Consider the following 6,565-nt stretch of genomic DNA (forward strand, 5'->3'; position numbering starts at 1 on the left):
AAACAGCAATATCTGACATTTTTCTGGTATTGAAGAAAATCATGAGTCCTCAAGCTTGCATTTGAACTTTGTGACAAAAGGGAAAAAATCAAAATCTTAAAAATATCTTAAAAGCAAAGAGATGAGGCAGATTATAAACAATAACTAAAAATTAGCGGGCGAGCCACAGTGGCTCAGCAGGCAAGAATGCTTAGCTGGAATGCCAGAGGACCCCGGTTCGATTCCCGGTGCCTGCCCATGTATGTAAAAAAAAAAAAAATTAGCACCAAGACAAAGAAATGAGATTTTCTAAAGAACAGAGGGAAAATAACTGAAATTAGAATTTCGTTGCTAGCCAAACTATTCCCCCCAAAAAAGAGGTGAAATAATGATAATTTTAAGAAAGAAATACAGAGAGAATTTACCACCCAAACCCTTGCTGTAAAAACTACAGAAGAATGGACTTCAGTAAGAGAGCAATTTAACTGAGAAAGAAGTGAGCTCAAGCAAAAATTAGCAAAAAAAAAAACAAAAAAACTGAAGGGTAAAGCTAAGGAAGCATTGCTTCTAAAAAGTCATAAAATGAATAATTTTGGTGAGTTTATGAACAAGGTAGAAATAAAACAAAAGATAGTAATAACAACATGGAAAATGGAGTGGAATGTTTAAAGCTTTTTTATTTGCATGGGCAGGCACAGGGAATCGAACCCAGGTCTCCAGCATGGCAGGCAAGAACTGTGCCACTGAGCCACCATGGCCCACCCATAAAGCTTTTTAATGCCTTTGTGGTGCAGTAGAGAAATCATTTAACTTCAGACATTGTTGAATTAAGAATGTAATAAGAATATAGAAATAGAATGAATAAATGTACAGATTTCAAACCTGTATAGGAAGAGATGAAGGAAGGAAAAAAGAGAAAAAGGAAGAAAGTAAGAAAATACAGAAGGAAGGAATACAGGAAGGGAGGGAAGGAGGGAGAAATAAGTTCAAGGGATCCAATAGAAGGCTGGAAAGGAGAAAAGTAAAGCAAAGGAAAGGAAGTAGAGTTACTGGAGGAAAAAATGATTTCAATTGTATTAGTAATCTCAATAAAATTAATAGATTTAAATTGCTTGTGATTTTCTGTCAGAAGGACAGAAATACAGAATACAATCAAACTATAAGCTACTTTTGAAGCATTTAAAACATAAGTACACAAAAAGTTTGAAAATTAAAGGTTGAAAAACATACCTAAGAAAACAGTGCTAATAGAAAGTTTGCCTAGTCATGTTAGTAGCAGATAAAATAGAATCATGACCTAATAATAAAAGGAAATGTATGCAAGATTTACACGGCAATACTAAACTCTTTGGGCACACAGCAACCTAACTTTTAATTATATAAATATTCAGTTTAAGAGGAACTAAAAATGCAAAGTGGAAGGTGTTGATCACACAAACCCAAATCATTAAGCAAATAAAACATTAAAATCCTAAACAACAAGAAAAAAAAATTTAAATGAAGGAGATAAAAGTCTGAATATACAGGATTTGAGCAACAAAATTTGTAAATTATATAAATGAGATAATCCATTTTATGCACTCTGTAGTCAACACTTAGAGACTATGCAGTCTTATTAATCACTCATTGAACATTTTCTAATTGACCATGTACTAAGTCACAAATGACTTAACAAACATTTACATACTAGAGACCTTGTTTTCTGATTAATGCAATGAAGTTGGCATTCAGTTATGAAACGATAGCCATAAAATTCCATATTTGAAAATCTAGCAATTCATTTCTAAGTAATCCTTGGGTTAAAGATGTTGTAATAGAAATTATAAAGTATTTAGAATTGAGCAATGGACTATCACATAACAAAACTTGTATAATGCAGCTAAACTATTTTTGCCTTGCAAATTTATGTCTGACCTGTATAGATTTATGGAAATGAGCTCTAGTGCCCTCTGGCTTCATGATGGAGCCCCAGTAGGGGATCAGAATTCAGAACGAAAGTGATGCTAGGGGATTCCTTCTCCTGGCATCTAGCCCAAGAGGTTGCCTCAGGCTAGCTCTCTCCTGTCAAGGCAGAGGACTCTGCACAACTCCCTCTCCTCCTGGGTTCCAGTAACCACTTGCTCTCCTTATCCCTTTGGGCCTGAAGTTTAACCACCCAGCTGCTACCAGTCCTGGGTTACCATACCATCTCTTGCAGCTCCTCTAAACCCACATCTGTGTAAACAGTCTTGTTGTAAATAAACCCCCCTCAGATTATCCTGTTCTGAGAGTGCCATCTATTTCCTGTTGGGACCATGACTGATTCAATGATACGGATTTAATTAAAAACCCTGTAGACTCTTGGAGAAAGGGAACTATGCTGCTTTTTTAGTATAACTGTAATCTGAACATTGGCGTTATCTGATCAGTAGATGCACAATGGCTGCCCTTTCTTTCCCAGGGCACATTTATGGATCCATCAGAGACCCCGTCCCTGGGTCTCCCTCACCTGTACTTACTTGGCACAGTCACAGTGCCTCCCCTGCTGGCCACCATTTAGCCACCTTTGACTCCTCCCTCAGACCTTGAGCATCTAACAGATGCTCTTCAGGTTAATGGTAAGAGGGGAGAGAAGGAAGCATAATCAGATGGATGAAGAGGGGTGTTTCAACCGAGTTGTAAGATTTTATTTCTATATTTTTAAAAAGACCTTTATAAATGTCACAAAATATTAGCATCAATATTAACATTTATTGATCGTGGGTGGTGAGTCCATGCATGTCATATTATTTTCTGCATGTTTGAATTGTTTTAATAATTAGGAAAACAATAACTTTCTAAGAGAGTAAAGCAGCAATGTATGCAATAGCCTTTCACACAGGATCTGTCACAGAGGGATTTAGCACATTTCCATGATATCCAAATCCCACTACATCCTCCACTGCGACTGCCATGCAGATTTTAGACTGCAATAAGTTCTGCTCACTGGATTCCAAAGATTCCATACAATTTGCCAAATGAGATTCTTCCAAGTGCTTTAGGATGGAATCAGTTTGGGACGGAAGGAAGAAGAAAATAGGAAAGTGTTATAGAATTTCCTAGAGTACGAACCACTGATTTAGCCTCTTCAGTCACTGAAGGAGACCTGGAACCAAAGCTGCTTCACTTTTCTGTCTTCTTTTCTCTGATCAGGTAATCTTCATTGCTCCTCCCTGCGGAACATCATCTTCTCTTTATCTTTCTATCTCTGCCAAACCACACCAAACTTCTCTATAATTTAGGACATCTAGGAGCAGTGGGAGCCGTAAGCCTGGTTTTGAAGCCCCAGGAATAAAATACAGAAAATTTGTTAGGAATACTGATGGTTGAATCAAAGGCTTCTATAAGGATTTAAGCAAGAGACTCTGGTTTGGATCCTTTATATAATTTTCTCCAAGATTCTTCTGTCTGTAAAGAGCCTATCATGAACTCGAATCACCCTTTAACGTGCCACTACTCCTGGGCTTTCTCATCTGGCCAGTCTGAAATTCTCCCTTGACCACCAATCAGGATCTGTTTTACATATTTGTATAAGATTATATGGTAAATGGAAGAATAGAATGTTCAAGCCCACTCTTTCAATTTAGAGATAAATTGAACTTTCCATTTATAAGTGGCAGGCTAGATTTTAACTCCTGGGTTTTAGTTTGACTGAAAGTGAGGAACTATTGAATCAAGTTATACAAACATTTTTATTTCATTTATTAGTATATTAATTTACAAAAAAAAATTGTTGATGACCAAGGCATTGGTATCCATAGGGCTCATGCAGCTCTTTAAAGAAATGGTATCTTCACCCAAGATAGATGGGCTTAAATGATGGAAGTGGTTATTTTAGGTATGCCTCAACATTTAATTTAACAAATTTATTTTTATGAACATGTGGTAATGGACTCCCACCCTTTTGGAGGACAATGTTGATGCAACATCTCAGTGATCTGTTGCTATCTGTTGATGTTCTAGATGTAAATATTTGAAAATTCTGCATTGGCTTCTAAAGTTCTTCTCAAATAATGACTAGGTCAACATGGTCAATTCCTTTTTTTCGTTTTCAGGTTTGGGATTGTTTGAAAATCATCCCTGTGTGTCAAAGTTTTCTGTTTACCTCTTAGTTACCAAAAACGTCATAAGAAAGATGATGCCTGACTGCAATCCGCTTGTCATTACAGAGAGAAGTTATGTTTTCCATCAGTCCCCATGTTATCGTTCTTTCCTACTAATGTGCTGAAGTAGGGAGGAGAAAAGCAACAGGCATCCCCAGCAGAATCTCTTGGATAAATCTAAGGCTAATGATGACCAAATTTTGTGTAAAGATGATGGCAAAAAAAAAGAATCAGAAACTAAAGAGGGAGAAAGATGCTAAAGAAAGAGATAAACCTATCTTTTGCCTCTGAGAATAGCCACTACTCACCCCCAAGACTCTTTAATATCAGTGACTTCTATTTGTGTAGCCCTTTTCACTTTTCAAGGTATTTTCCAGTGTATTATTGCCATCTGGCACTCCTAGAAACCCCATTGCATTGGCAAAGAAACTGATGCTTGCCAAAGACATACATGTCTCTATGACAAAGCCTAAAGCCTAACCCAAAAGCTTTTGGAATAAGGCAGGTAGAAGGTTAGAAGGTTTGGAAGTGAAATAAAAGGGAAGACTAACATTGTCCTACTCTTGGTATAATCCTCTGTGTGAGGATTTCATGAGGCAGAGCTCAGGGAAAATAGATGCAGATGATTCTGGAAAGCAGTTCTGAAGATTTAATGAAAACCCTAGGGATACTAATGTTCACCTAAGAGAGTCCCAGTAAGCAACAACTTTGGTCACAGGAATCACTCAATGAGTGCACAATATTCAAGTGCATTGCCTCCACTCACTAACCAACAGGAGCTACTTTTTTGAAGAGGCTCTAATGAGATGGACTTTTTGTGCATCAGAGCTTCCCAACAGACTGGCCAAGGAAGAAAGTTTAAAATTCTTGTATGAAGAATTTCTCTGATACTTTGAGAATTTTGGTGGTTCTGTCTGTGTTGAGATTGCCCCACTGGAAGGAATTTTGGGGGTTACATACTTTGTTACACAAAGTTTTTCTTCATAGGAAATATGTTTTTTAAGTGAAGTATTTCACAAAGTGTGGTCTTCTCACCACCTGCTTCAACATTTCATATGTGTATTATTTTTTAATGTAAGTTCCTCCCCCTACCCAAACCCACTAATTCATAAACTCTTGAGATTATATAAACAAATTTCTTAACTCACTAGTAACTAAACTATCAAAATCACTAATCTGGGTCATTTTGGCAGACTCAGATAGGAGTCAGACTGTGATAGCGTTCAGTCCTAGCATGGCCTAGACCCACAAATATACTCTGTGCTCACGACCAGGTGTGTCAGCCTGACAGGTAAAACAGAATCCCTAGATGATAAGGGAACTGCAAGGACATTCCTTCCCCTATTTTCCTAAGCATGTGTAAATCATCACTGGAGACAGTCTGACTCTGGTGGGCATGTTTTCAGACATCTAGCTCACACCCCCGGTGATATATCTGTCCCAGGCAGGGAGGGAGCAGGGATCCTCCACTTCAGCAGCTCGCAAACATAAGAGAGGGGTGCTTTTCATAGAACACCTCCCTGTGTTGGCCACAGATTGTGACCCACTGGCTACAAGGAACCTATGCCCACTAATGAAGCTGATCTTGTTCTTTCTTTTCTCTATGTGAGTAAAACATCTTTCCATCACAGCCTGTGTAACTCATGCTTTTTCTGTGACTCCAACACCTGAATTGGAGTGGGCTGACCTCTTTAGGTACCTCTCCTTCTGATCAACACTGGTGGTTGCCTACCCAACCAGTGTAGGCTCATTTAAAAATGAGCACTATACTCATTTTTAAAATATTCAACTTCTTAGATGCCCTTGTGATTGTTGGTAGCCATCTGTCCTAGTTATGGCCAATGAGCTACCTACCATTCCCCAATAAAAAGATAAGCAGAAGGCATTCACCTTTTGCCTTCCATTACTGCTCTTGTCTTCCTTTCTAGAATTCAGATATGATGGCTGGAAGTGAAGGAGGCAAACTGAAAGCAAGATAAGGGGGAAAATACATTTAAAATTGCAGAACACAAAGAAGCAGCTTGGGTCTCATCGGGCCGTTGTGGAGCTACTACATGAACCTTCAGCTCACCATCACTGGACTTACTGTTCCATGCAAAAACTAAATCCTTTTTGCTTAAGCCACGCTAGTCAGGTTTCTGTTACTCAAGCTAAATGCAATCCTAACCAATACTGTCATTTTAAGCCTTGTATTACAAGTGACTCATGAGGGGAGATGGCAATCTCTTTTTGTTGGAGGAAAATACTGTTTTGCATATAAAGATGCAATTTCTGAAAATCCTAGGTTAGGGGCCCAAAATAAAAATGTAGGTACCTTGACATTAAATGTGCTGTATTATAATAACCTATTTAAAGAAAGTTATTTGGTAATCTATTCTGGGTACCTACAGATTGCCTTTTCCTGTAATTCACTGTCTGACAGAATGTAAGATAGGGGCGAGGGCAGAGCCCTATTCCAAAAACAG

Source organism: Tamandua tetradactyla, chromosome 25 (assembly GCF_023851605.1).
Source record: "Tamandua tetradactyla isolate mTamTet1 chromosome 25, mTamTet1.pri, whole genome shotgun sequence".
Taxonomy (NCBI): domain Eukaryota; kingdom Metazoa; phylum Chordata; class Mammalia; order Pilosa; family Myrmecophagidae; genus Tamandua; species Tamandua tetradactyla.